We start from the raw sequence: 13,682 nt of genomic DNA, 5'->3' as shown, positions 1-13,682 counted from the left end.
AAAATTAGGGCTGCTTTTACAAAGTGTAAACTTAGTACACCATGTAAAAGTATACCCTTCTTTCCCGCGTCGCTGTCAATTTTTTTTTTTAAAAAAAAAATTCCCGCCGCAACTCTTTTTTTTTCTTTTACACCCGTCGCGATTCTCAAAACTTTGCGCAAAGCACGTCGGGAAAATCACGTCGGGAGCATGCGCAGTACGTCCGGCGCGGGAGCGCGCCTAATTTAAATGGGACTCGCCCCATTAGATTGGGCACGCCTTGCGCCGGACAGATTTATGTTACACAGCTGCAAATTTCTAGGTAAGTGCTTTGTGGATCGGGCACTTAGGTAGAAATTTTGCGGCGGTGTAACTTAAATCCGAATATTTAGGTTGCGCCCGCTGTACGTGGATCTGGCCCTAAGCTCCTTCATTTGAGATCATGTAACAACTTTTTGTATCTGGTCTGGAACACTTTTTTCTGAGCAGTAAGGTTTTTTAGTTTGTCTGTGTTCTTTTTTCATTTGCTCCTAAAAGATCATAAAAACACCTACTATTTGACCATAGGTCCATTTTAACTGTAAAACGTTATGTAGGCAGCCAAGAAGATTTTTTTCCACTGGTTTACATCCACTTTAACCACTAGAGTACCGGGCCATCGTCAAATGACGGCTCCACGGTGACTCTGAAAACTCAACAGGACGTCATATGACGTCCTGGATTCCTCCGGCCACTGGGAGGCGCGCGAGCGCGCCGGCGGCGGCGCGTCCCCGAGATGTCGATGCGCGTGCCTGGCGGTCGCGATGTCCGCCAGGTACCAGCGATCGGTAACGAAAGAGCAGTGACGTGGAGCTCTGTGTGTAAACACAGAGCTCCACGTCCTGTCAGGGGACAGAGGAGACCGATCTGTGTCTCTTGTACATAGGGACACAGATCGGTCACCTCCCCCAGTCACCCCCCTTCCCCCACAGTTAGAACACAATACAGGTATACATATTAACCCCTCCCTCACCCCCTAGTGTTAACCCCTTGAATGCCAGTCACATTTATACAGTAATTAGTGCATATTCATCGCATTAATCGCTGTGTAAATGTGAGTGGCGCCAAAAACGTGTCAAAAGTGTCCGTTGTGTTCGCCGCAATGTCACGGTGACAGTAAAAAAATCGCAAATCGCCGCCAATACTAGTAAAAAAATTAATAAAATAAAAATGCCATAAATCTATCACCTATTTTGTAAACTCACTCTTTACTCTTTAAACTGTCACTCTTCTTTTGTTTATAGCGCAAAAAATAAAAACCGCAGAGGTGATCAAATACCACCAAAAAAAGCTCTATTTGTGGGAACAAAATGATAAAAAAATTGTTTGGGTACAGTGTAGCACGACCGCGCAATTATCATTCAAAGTGCGACAGTGCTGAAAGCTGAAAATTGGCTTGGGCAGGAAGGTGCGTAAGTGCCGGTATGGAAGTGGTTAAGTATTCTTTAATAATATAAGGAGATTATATATAATCAGCACTGTAATAACGACCCAATCAATAGTTATATTTGACAATCCAATATGAGCTTACTTAAAAAAATCTTATTTCATGTTGTGAGTGCTTCCTGTCTGCTGGTCATCTCTTTCCACAGAGGGACAGGGAAGGGGAGGAGGGGGACAAAGTGACCAGGAAGGAGGGAGGGGGGGGGGGGGGCTGAGCAAGTAAAAAAAGATTGAGGAGTAATTGTGAGGGGGTTTCAGATATGTGCTGGGGGGCACTTTGGAAGGGGAAAGCACCTATGCTAGAAGTGGGGGTTGGATTTAAAATCTGACCTCCTACAAGAGCATGAGTCCCCTCCCAAAGCGCCCCTCAGCACATATCAAACCCCGCTTCACCTGCCTACAAGCACAAGTCCTCTCCTCTCCCAAAATGTTCCCCCTAGCACTTAACAGACACCTCCCCCACTTTCCTACTAGCACAAGTGTAGAGGGGTGTGTGCTAAGGGAGGGGGTCTATACTGAGGGATATAGGTCTATACTTAATGGAGAGGGGAATCTGTACTAAGGGAGGAGGGCCTATACTTAGTGGAGAAGGGGATGTGGACTGAGGGAGGCAGGTCTATACTGAGGGAGGGGCTCTGTACTTGGTGGAGGGGGGTCTGGACTGGGGGATGGCGACAAGGTCTATATTTAGTAGAGAGGGGTCTATACTGAGTGAGGTGGGTCGGAACTGAGGGAGGGGGGTCTATACTTAGTGGAAAGGAGTGTGTGTACTGAGGGAGGGGGGTCTGTACTAAGGGAGGGGGTCTGTACTTAGTGAAGGGGGGTGTGTGTACTGAGGGGGGTCTCTGCTTAGTGGAGAGGCGTGTATGTATTGAGGGGGGTCTGTACTGAGGGAGGGGGTCTATACTTAGTGGAAAGGGGTGTTTGCACTGAGGGAAGGGGGTCTGTACTAAGGGAGGGGGTCTGTACTAAGGGGGGGTCTGTACTTAGTGGAGGGGGTCTGTACTTAGTGGAGAGGGGTGTGTGTACTGAGGGGGGTCTCTGCTTAGTGGAGAGGGGTGTGTGTACTGAGGGGGGTCTGTACTGAGGGGGGAGGTCTGTCAAAATTAGACTTTAATACATTTTTTTTTAACGGCACTGTTGAGACAGAGAAAGAGATTAAGGGCACAGATTCCTCAATTCTTTCTCTGAGCGAATGAACAGGAAGCGCTGCATACTGAGGCTCCCTGTTCATTCACAGACTGAAGCATTTTAAACACAAAGAGGGCCATAGGGGATTGGTTCCAGTAATTGGGCCCACTGCTGCTGCTCTGGGGCCCCCTGTGGAATGTATGGGGCCTGGGGCCTGTACAGGAGGGCAGCTGCCTCTGTAGTTCAGAAGGCATGCTCTGTGAAATGTGTGACACAGCAGTGTCTACTCACAGGGCATAGTGACTACATGTCACAGAATTCAAAGAAGGAAATGTGTGGGGATTTTCACACAGTAGGTCCACAAACTTCAAGATCATTCAGATTAATACGATTATGCTAGAAATAACTGAAACACAGTGTGCAAATTAATACATTTTTTACATGTCGACTATATATATAAGCTTTAAAAATGGTGTAGAGTGAATCATTATGGGATTCCAATGATGGTCATTCAAGCAGAACTGGCCATTCAATAGAACTCCCCATGCCCTGCCAGTTAAGATCACATGACTAGATGCCAATATTTTGTAATGTGCATTACTGCCACTAAAGCCTGGGGCAAGCTGAGAAAGAATGTTAATTTAACATTTAATTTTTACGTTTAACAGATCTGACTATGGGTTGCCTAAACAGACTTGACTTTTTGCATTGTCTTACTAGTGGTACAATGTTGCTACAATGTTGCTACATGCTTCTAACCTACATGTTACATCTTATAACATTTAAAGCATGGATGTTGACATGTGTCATACTGTACATCATTTATAGAAAATTACCTAAGCCAGTGCCAAAGAAATTTATATCTAGGAGGAAGAATAGTATCACGCCCACAGATCTCTACATTTCTGCTAAGCTTGCAGTTTGGTACAGCTGCACTCTGTGAGATATTGATGGGATATGTAATGGGTAATAATCTTAGAACACAAAGGAAAAATGTAATTTACTTTTACTCACAGCTGGTTCTTGAAGGGTGTTGTATGCCTGCTTTCCCAGTGACATCATCTAGTCCTCCACCTTCCATGCAGTAGGGTGCAGAGTGCTCATCCCTTAATTGATATATAGGCAAGAGCGGGGCCACCCGGTGATGTAACTGAGTGACTCTGTCCCTTCTGACATCATGTGGCCTCGCCCTTGCCTATATAACAGCTGCCCCAGGAGGCGGGAGCCCTCCCATGGAGGCAGAGTATTTACGTTTATTTTTTATACATTTTTTTGGGTCCATCGGGGCGGCATGACTTTTTTTTTAAATAAAGGAATTTTCAAAAACTGTCTTTTGCAGTTTTTACTGTTTGATTTTTTTTGGTGAATGGGTAGGGGCACAATGTACCCGATACCCATTCACATAGGGGGATCTGGGGGCTTACAGATTCTGATAAGCCCCCCACCCACAGACCCTGACACCCAATTTCCAGGGTTGTCGGTCACGAGGCCCTTTTCCCCACCAACATGGGGACAAGGTGCTTTAGGGGGGACCCCAAAGCACCCTCCCCATGTTGAGGGCATGTGGTCTGGTATGGTTTAGGGGGGGCACGTTCCTCCAGGCTGCATGCTCAGATAAGGGTCTTTTATGGATTTTGGGGGGGACCCCCACGGCAATTTTTTCCTTAATTTTGTTGTAGAGTTCCCATTAAAATCCATACCAGACCTGTAGGGCCTGCTAAGGCTGGGAGGGAACCCACGTCAATTTCTTCCTTGATTTTTTTTCTATATTGCTGGGAGCTGGCAATATATTACAACCACAAGCAATTTTAAATGACATGTTTTCCTTTAGAAATGTAATTTTGCTATGGCACAGTAATACATATCACACAGATGCCCCCACCCCGGCATGATATTTAAAGGAATATTTTTATATTTTGTGAAAAAAAAATGTAAATTAAAAAACATTTTTGCATTGAATACATGTCCCCTGGGGCAGTACCCAGGTCCCCATACACTTTTGATGGCAATAACTCACATATAAGCCTTTAAAGTGAGCACTTTTGATTTTTTTATGTTGGTGTCTCATAGACTTTAATAGGGTTTGCATGTTTGCACAAATTGTTTGCCTGTTCGCATGTTCTGGTGCGAACCAAACTGGGGGGTTTTGGGGGCCCAATACTACTTGGCATAACATTTATCACTATTCAAAATTAAGTTATTTCCAAAGGATATTTAGAAATTTTGCTACAATTATGTAAATATGATGAAATTTCACCCATAGGTGGGTGAATATAGACTGGAATTCTTATAAAGGAAAAGTATACAGACTAATAATAAGCAAAATGAATGTTATAGTGTAATATTATCCAGATGTTATAAAACTGTGTTTATATTAAGTCTAGATTACAGGGAGGACATAATTTGCAGGCGGGAGTGATGATGTATGATGTTGGAGTCATAGTGAATCAAATTTAATAGTAGGTGAAATGGGATAACAGAAATTAATCAGTCCTTTGGGCATGTGGGAATCTAATAGAATTTGATGATGCCATATTGCAATATTGCAGTTTGGATAAATAAAAGATTCAGCATGTTCAGTTCTTCAACAAGTAAGTTCTCCAGCTTAAGCTAGAAAGTGGAAACCAATGCTCAACACATTCTGCTTAGTCTCAGAATCAGAAAAAGCCAAAAAGCTATGAGCATACAAAGTCCCCCTAAAGCTGCATTTCCAGCAGTCCATTGGTAGGGCATTGGTAGGGAAGAGATCCCACTGGATAGCAGTTGGGTAGAGGGGCACAGTCATGGATTCCTCCCTTGAGAACCTCTGAGAAAACTTCATGTGACATCTGCAAAACAAAAAAACCACTTCCATGATTGTCAATCTGCTAGGCCCCCCATTGCTCTCAAAGGTTCTTCCTGCTGACCTTCCAGTATTACTGAATAAAATAGTGACATGAAGGTCAACAAGAGAAATCAATGAGCACTGCAGGAGGACCATGTGATCGACACTCCAAGATGTGTCAGTTTTCCAGTGTATGTCACATGTAGGTTTACCATGAACAGAGAGATATCCTGGTGGTAAAGGTAAGTATTAATAGTCTTTTTTTTTTTTTTTTTTACAGGTATGGCTTCTTTGGAATGGGACTAGATTTAATGACTGACTCACTTTCCAAAATAAACAGACTCTACATCAGGGGTGCCCAACCTTTTGAAGAGCAAGGGCCACTTAAGCGACTTGGTAACCGGTAGCGGCCCACAATGAGCGGAGAGGGTGGATGGCAGTCCACCCGGCTCTATAGAGCGCACTCTACTCTCAGCACACCAAACTCGAAGGGAATAGAAGTCTATGGCTCAGTGCAGGTAATCCTCAGTTTCCCTGCTCTGTACCTGTGGATAAGGCCTCGTACACACGCTACCAGCAAGAAAATTGCTGGCAGAGCTTTCTTGCAGAGTAAACCGAGCGTGTGTTTCAGGTTTCTCGTCTGGAAATCTGCCCAGAATCTCGAAGAGAAAAATAGAGAACATGTTCTCTATTTTTCGCGTCGTGAGATTCTCGCCAGTTTTCTTGCCGAGAAACCCGAGAGTGTGTATACTTACCTGTCGCCGTGGAAACCCGCGCATGCTCGAAATGACTTTGACACATGAGCGGTAGCTTACTAGGCATAGGTAGGGTGCAGCAAGATGGCGGCGACGGCATCGAATGTGACCGCGGTTCTTTTGAAACGAGAGTCTGTACACTGGGGCGGCAATAGATTCTTGCCAAGAATCTCGTCAGGGAAAACAACGTTTTTTTCCTGACGAGATTCTTGCCGTGTGTACAGGGCTTCTTGAAAGCTGCCCAGTAACCACTGCAGAACAGATATGCCCATATATACACTGTGATTTTAGTAATAAACTTACCTTTAATAACAGCATTTTATTCTATTTTATTCCATCCCAGAGCAGGAGGTCGCGGGTCACATCAGAGGGCTCCGCGGACCACATGTGCCCACCGGGCCACTGGTTGGGCACCCCTGCTCTACATCTTAGCTTTCCACTTATATTAAATAATGTGATGTCAGTTTAGGAAGTAATGGAGGGCTTATTGTATACTTATGTTGCTAATGTTACTGAGGTTGATTTACTAAAGTCGAGTAGAGCTTTGCAAAGTGAATTTTCAATTAGTTAAGTATATGTGGTTCGTGAAAAATTCACTGTTCGAGGTTTTCGTTTGCATATTACTGGATAATTGAAGTCAGCACAGATTTTACCTCATTTACTAAGCAAAGTAAATTTTTACTTTGCTAATGGAATTTTTACCTATCTTAGTGAATATTGGGCAACTATACTGACTTCAATCATCAGTTCACGTGCAAGCAAAAATCCTTGCTTTTTTTAAAATGTCCTTGCATGTGAATGTGTATTCAAACTGAACCAAGGTTTATCTAATTTGTTAAGCTATGTCAAAATTCTATTTGAACAGTGACTTTTTGTAAAGTAAAAAAATCACTTTGCAAAATAAAAATGTTCTTCAGCAGTAAATCTAGTGTGCATGCATTACTGATGATGGCCAGCAAGCCTGAAACAGCTATAGGGTCTATAATATTGCCTGTTATATATGTCATAAACCTGCGCATACCACTGGAGTACAAAGGAATGATTTTACTGGCCCCATCTTCAATCAAGTCTTAATTGGGGACAAAGTGATTTTTAGGGTTTTTTGGTTTGTAAATATAAATACAATCTGTTTCAGAAAGACGGTGCTGTACTCCACTGTGGAAAGTGCCATTTAGAACAAGATAAATATTCATAACTTGGCTTAAACTCATAGAAGAATAATGATATTTCAAAAGTGGCAGATGTTTTTAAGAGTGACTATCTACTACAGAGCATAACATTAGTGGAAAAAATACATTTGTAATGTCGCAAACCATTATTTTTCAATGACAGCTTTCAGTGGAATCTGTCACAAATAAGACATAAGACTGCTTAGACATGGAGCAGCTTACTTTTTTTCAGAGGATATCTGAAGCAACTTCAAAAAACCTGCAGCTACGGATTCATTTCGAGCCATCCAGTAGTATAGGTGGTTGCCACAAATCCTTACCCTTTACATTCTTATGGGACCATCGCTATGGTGGGCTAGCTCAGTGGTGGCGAACCTTGGAACTACATTTCCCATGATACTCCACTACACTGCCGAGTGCATGAGCATCATGGGAAATGTAGTTCCAAAACATCTGGAGTGCCAAGGTTCGTCATTATTGGGCAAGCTTATTGACCAGTAGGACTTTGTAGGAGGCAGGAAGGGGCAGGCAAGCTTTGGTATTATGAAGAAATGGAGACACCATGCCCCGGGCCCAAATGCAGCAACAGTTTGTACCCTCAGGAGTTTATCTGTATTTATTATGTTGGCTTTGTAAAGTTCATTGAGTTAAGTGAATTTGGTAAAACTAGTTTCATGTCAATTAACAAATCATGTCCTAGCAAAAATCATTTATTTATTTATTTTCCTCTTTTTTTTTGTTATTTTCCTCAGAAATGATGTGTGTTTCATATGAATGCAAGTTCACCTATTTACCTTGCAAGGAAACAACCTCTACAGCTTTGGTAAAATAATCCAATAGTCTTTTTAAAATAACATCCTTCCACTGAGTCTTTTGGTGTGTGGTAGACGTTGGGTGTAGAATGCAAAGATCTGTACATTGGGGAGACAAAACAATCTCTCAACAAACGAATGGCCCTGTATAAGGGGGTGACCACAGCAGATCAGGACTCAGCGGATTTACTCTTAAAATTCCACCATCAGCTATGTGATTAGAACAATAAAGATATTTTCCAGACATCATGGCACCAAGAGATTATATTATATCATTAGACCACGGTGGTTTCAAAAACTTTTACACTCCCATTTTGTTCCTGGACAATCAACATCTACCATGATGCATTCTATAGTGACTGGATTAGGATGAGAGTTATCTGTGGTCCCAGTGCCGATCCTGACCTCCCTGGGGCCCTAAGCAAAATGACATGGCACATTAAAAATGAGAAGCGGGGAGCGCTGACGACAGTGACATGTCACATTAAAGAAAAATGAGAAGCAGGGGGAGGGGGTGTTCTGCTGTCGGAAATGACATCTTACATTAAATTGAGAAGCAGGGGGTGCTGACTTCTTACCTCTTCTCCCATGCAGCCAGCGAGTTGAGAAGCGGGGTGAGGGGCCGAAAATTACTTCTCACCAGGCGGGGCCTCTAGTAATTTGGGGGGCCCTTCGCAGCTTTGCGGGGCCCTGAGCGGCTTGCATAGTGAGCCTATAGGGCGGATCGGCCCCGTGTGGTCCTATAAATGGGGTATGTTTCTAAAGCCTGGTACACACGGGCCGAATATCAGCCGGTACTGGCCAGTTCAGAAAGTGTCTGAAATTCGGCCCCTGTGTACATCAGCCTGTCTGACAGAAGCAGACTTCTGTTGAAAGGGCATGCTGGAAAACCAGCATCCGATCAGTGCTGGCAAACAATGGCTGTGAGTGCTGACTGTTGTGTTCTGGCGGGGGTGTAGTCCCCCTGTCAGAACACAATATCTCAGCAGGGAGATTGATGTACTAACATCATATAGTTAGTACAGTTTCTCCTCTTGAGCTCCTCACCTTTTTTTTTCATTTACCCCGCAGGGTTGAATGAAAGAAAAACTCAGGTTTATTTACTAAAGTCAAATCCACGCTGCACTACAAGTACACTTGGAAGTGCAGTCGCTGTAGATCTGAGGGGGACATGCAAGGAAAAAAAACAGCATTTTTGCTTGTCCATGATTGGATGATAAAATCAGCAGAGCTTCCCCTCATTTCAGATCTTCCCCTCAGATCTACAGCGACTGCACTTCCAAGTGCACTTGTAGTGCAAAGTGGATTTGCCTTTAGTAAATAAACCCCACTGTGTACTAGGCTTTATGCGCATTAGAACAGAATAAGCTGCTTGGATTAGCAGCTAAACTTTTTTCAACATTACAGAAGATGTCCCGTTGAATGTGACCAGCTTACTACTAGGCTTCCAGCATCATTCATCTTCACCGCTACATGACATATGTCCACTGAGTTTAAGCTTTAACCAAAGTATTGTAAGAGAGAACCGGACTGGTAATGGATTGATATTATATGGATTGGGCAACTACAATTTCTCCCGCGCTAATAAGCACACACTTCGTCTAATGATATAATGCATCTTACCAATCATTCGATTTCCCGTTCATCTCCAGTAAACAGACATCACCACAGCTAAGTTCTCAGCTCCGTCAGCATCCCATCCTGTTTGTCAAAGCTGTAAATCACAAAAGCTTTGACAAACAGGAAGTGATAGCTCCAGCAGCCAATTACTTCCTCCATGGGAAGTGACATCACAGTAGTGACCTCCACACAGGAAATTACCAAATAAGCATGTGACAACACAGGGTGTGACAATACAGGAAACCCTTCCAACAGGGTTAGTTATTACAAACAACAACATGAATAATACAACAACCAATGAACACAGTTCCTGTTGATGAGAGCTTATCTGCAGGTGTATGCCCATGGCACATAAATATGTTGATCAGGCATACAGGGGTGACAAGAGCGCACATTCGCTCATAGCCGATAATGTGTTTGCATGGCGGACACATCCCCCCAGACGAATGTCTGTGCATCACACAGGGGCCCTTTCGCTGGCGGACATATCCTCACTCTGCAAACACCCCTCTCCAACTTCGGGAAGTTTTACACTACTCAACCAGCGTCAGTCTGCCCCAGTCAGCTCTTAAGAGCAGGTTGCGGGAGTACGAACACTGAGGGACACTGTGACAATACATATTAAATACATCTTCATAAAATTTCCACAACACACCTGGTGTCCCACAGTACACAGAACATGAAAATACAATTATTTTAATAAATATGAAATGCTAAACACCTTTTCTCATCAGCAGTATTGTTAAAGCTTGTAGGAGGAGTTTGCATTCTCCCCTGACTGTCCTATGAGACTGCAGGACCTCTGACCCTCTGTCTGGACAGTGCTGATTGGCCCTGTGCTGATCACATGCACCCTCCCAAGAAAAAAAAAAACTCTCTAGCGATACACACCAAACTGAGCATGTGCAGAGTGATTTCAAACGCTCTGTACTATTAGGAGATGGATTGGGCACAGTAGAAAGGGCTGGGTTCACATCTAAGACGGATGCGGCTCGCAGCAGGGGTCCGCTGCATCCCTGTTCCCTGTTTAAGGGACAAATCAGGGTTGAATGTTTGCCTGAATTGGGCCCTGAAACTAAGCCAAAGACGCACAGGACTCCTGTGCAAGCCGCTCTGCAACCATTTCGGAGATGTGTGAACTGGCTTCATAGAGAACAGGTCACAATCTCCTGCCATGAAAATTGGATGGGGGAAAGAAACTGCCGCTCCAGATGAGTGCACCTCGGTGGTGAGTATGAACTCAGGAAAATCCAGTGGGTGCAGGCAATGCACGAAGCATAAATAGAAGCAGAAAGGTATGGACAGCCGCGCTCCGTTAAATGTAAAAAACAATAAAAGCCTTTAATCCAGTAAAAAAACACTGCACAAACAGAGAAACAGCAAACGGTGGGATGATATAGCTGACGCGTTTCACATTGATATACAATGCTTAGTCATAGCTACACATTTACGCACTATTTCAGTGCTTACACTTAGTTACTCTTTCTCACGCTATTATGTGAGTCCACACACTGCAGTGAAGTATACTACGTGTTTATTATCCCCCCATTAACGACAATTTCATTTGCAGGATACTATATCATCCAGCTTTTTTTTACATATATCGTGATATTGGGGTTCCACATACAAACACATCATATCAATTGGATGGTTTCACTACTATTTTTAATTTTTTTATTATTTACTCCATCCCACATTCACATTTATACTTATACCTGGTTACATAAGCAGATGCTACGATTGTTGTCACTTTACTTCCACTGACCTATGTTTAATTGTGTGTTTTTTACTTTTTTACGTTTTTTCTTTCTTTTTTATTCATCATAATAATTTTTTGGCTTTTTGTCAGCTGATCTTTGAATTTCTTTCCACCTGGTTCCAATGGGTGTAGTTTCTCTCCACTGTGTCTATCCACAGATGTATGGGATTACTGCAATCAGTTCGGACCAATCACAGACTGGACTCACCACATGACTTTTTTTCTTTGGAATACTATAAATGAGATTGCTTTTTATGTTGTTCTTAGCTATGACTAAGCATTGTATATCAATGTGAAACGCGTCAGCTATATCATCCCACCGTTTGCTGTTTCTCTGTTTGTGCAGTGTTTTTTTTACTGGATTAAAGGCTTTTATTGTTTTTTACATTTATTGGAGTGCGGCTGTCCATACCTTTCTGCTTCTATTCATGAAAATTGGATGTGAGAAAACCCACATCCAATTTGCACTGGTGTGAACCCAGCCTCAAGCTGAACCCTGAGCAAACAGCTAAATGCATATATGAGAGCCTTATAACCATCCAAATAATTTGTATTTCTTTCTATCCAGTGTTGAGATTTGCACAGCTCTGCCACACATCACGGCCCTGTCAGGCAGGGCAGGAGACTTGATTTTTCTCTGCTGCAGTTTAGTAACACTGAGGCCTCGTACACACGACCGAGTTTCTCGGCAAAAACGAGCAAGAAACTCGCTGGGAGATATTTTTTTGCCGAGGAAACCGGTCGTGTGTACATTTTCGTCTAGGAAACTGTCAAGAAACGACCAAAAAGAGAGCAAGTTCTCTATTTCCTCGACGGGAATGGAGAAACTTGCCTTGTCGAGTTTCTTGACAGCCTAACAAGGAACTAGACGAGGAAAACGATGTGTTTCGCCCGTCGGGTTCCTCGGTCGTGTGTACGAGGCTTTACAAGCTCTTTCCCTCAAGCACCCTGGGCCATATTCTGAGTATAGTTACGATGGAGTATCTCAGGATACTCCGTCGTATCTCTCTTTTTTGGCCTGCGTATCTATGCGAGTGATTCTTAGAATCATTTTCGCATAGATACGCTTAAGATCCGACATGTGTAAGTCACTTACACTGTCGGATCTTAAATGTAATTACCCAGCCGGCCGCTAGGTGGCGTTTACGTTCAGGTCTCATTTGTTTATGCAAATGAGCCTGATACGTCGATTCCCGTCGCTAACGCCGTTTGCGTAAGCGTAAGGTTACCCCTGCTATATGAGGCGTAACCTTACGCCAGTCCCACGTACGCCATGTTAAGTATGGCGTCGGGTCCGCGTCGTCTTTTCCCGTCGGGTACGTCGTTTCCCTAAGTCGTTCTTGAATACGACTTTACGTCAATGACGCACACGTCGGCGTCATTGACGTTTTCCGCCGAGAACAGGAGCATGCGCACTGGGCTATTTTAAGCCCGGCGCATGCGCAGTTCGTTCGAATCGGGAGGCGCGCTTAATTTAAATACAAGCCGCCCCCTTGGAGTTACGCGGGGATACGCCAGGCCAATTACACTACGCCGCCCCAAACTACGGAGCAAGTGTTTGGGGAATACAGCACTTGCTCCTGTAGGTTGGGGCGGCGGAGTGTAAATGGCTTACGTGACGCTCGCCCAAAATCTACGGGAATATGGCCCCCTGTGACTAGACAAGGGAAGCAGAAGCAACAGACTAATGAGCTAATTTTTTCGTCACTCTCCTCTTTATCAGCATGCCCCTTGATAGCACCTGAGTTCTGTACCACACCTGACTCCATAACCTGTTTCTCCCTCTCCGGCCTCGTACACACGACCGAGGAACTCGTCGGAAAAAACACATCGTTTTCCTCTACGAGTTCCTTGTTAGGCTTGTCGAGGAACTCGACAAGCTTTCTTTGCGTACACACTGTCAAGACAAAATCTCCTCGTTCTCAAACGCGGTGACATACAACACAGGGGAAGTTCGATTCCACTGGCACAACCTGGGGGCTGCTTTTGCTAATCTCATGTTACTGCGTGTTAAATAAAAGTTTGTTAAGAGACGATTTGCACTTTTCAGTCTGTTACAGCGTGAAAAATGTGTTATCTCCATTACAATTGCTACTTTTACTCCCGTCTCATACTTTATTCTGAGCATACGCGGGTTTCTTAGCATACACA

At 43.7% G+C, this 13,682-nt stretch overlaps 1 protein-coding gene across 2 annotated transcripts in view; it reads right to left on the bottom strand.

Annotated features, from left to right (window-relative positions):
- The window catches only part of ARHGAP20 (Rho GTPase activating protein 20), a 226,853-nt gene that overhangs the window by 168,186 nt on the left and 44,985 nt on the right, over window positions 1-13,682 (bottom strand). Inside the window, exon 1 of one of the 2 annotated variants that reach the window (XM_040340562.1) lies at window positions 8,135-8,349. The exons of the other annotated variant lie outside the window; for it this stretch is intronic. The gene's annotated coding sequence lies outside the window, so the exon portion shown is untranslated. Of the gene's footprint in view, window positions 1-8,134; window positions 8,350-13,682 lie in introns of those variants that run through there. 2 annotated transcript variants of the gene reach the window in all.

This window comes from Rana temporaria, chromosome 2, assembly GCF_905171775.1.
Source record: "Rana temporaria chromosome 2, aRanTem1.1, whole genome shotgun sequence".
Taxonomy (NCBI): Eukaryota; Metazoa; Chordata; class Amphibia; order Anura; family Ranidae; genus Rana; species Rana temporaria.
Note: the sequence above shows the minus strand (reverse complement) of the source record. Positions and strands in the feature narration are given on the sequence as shown.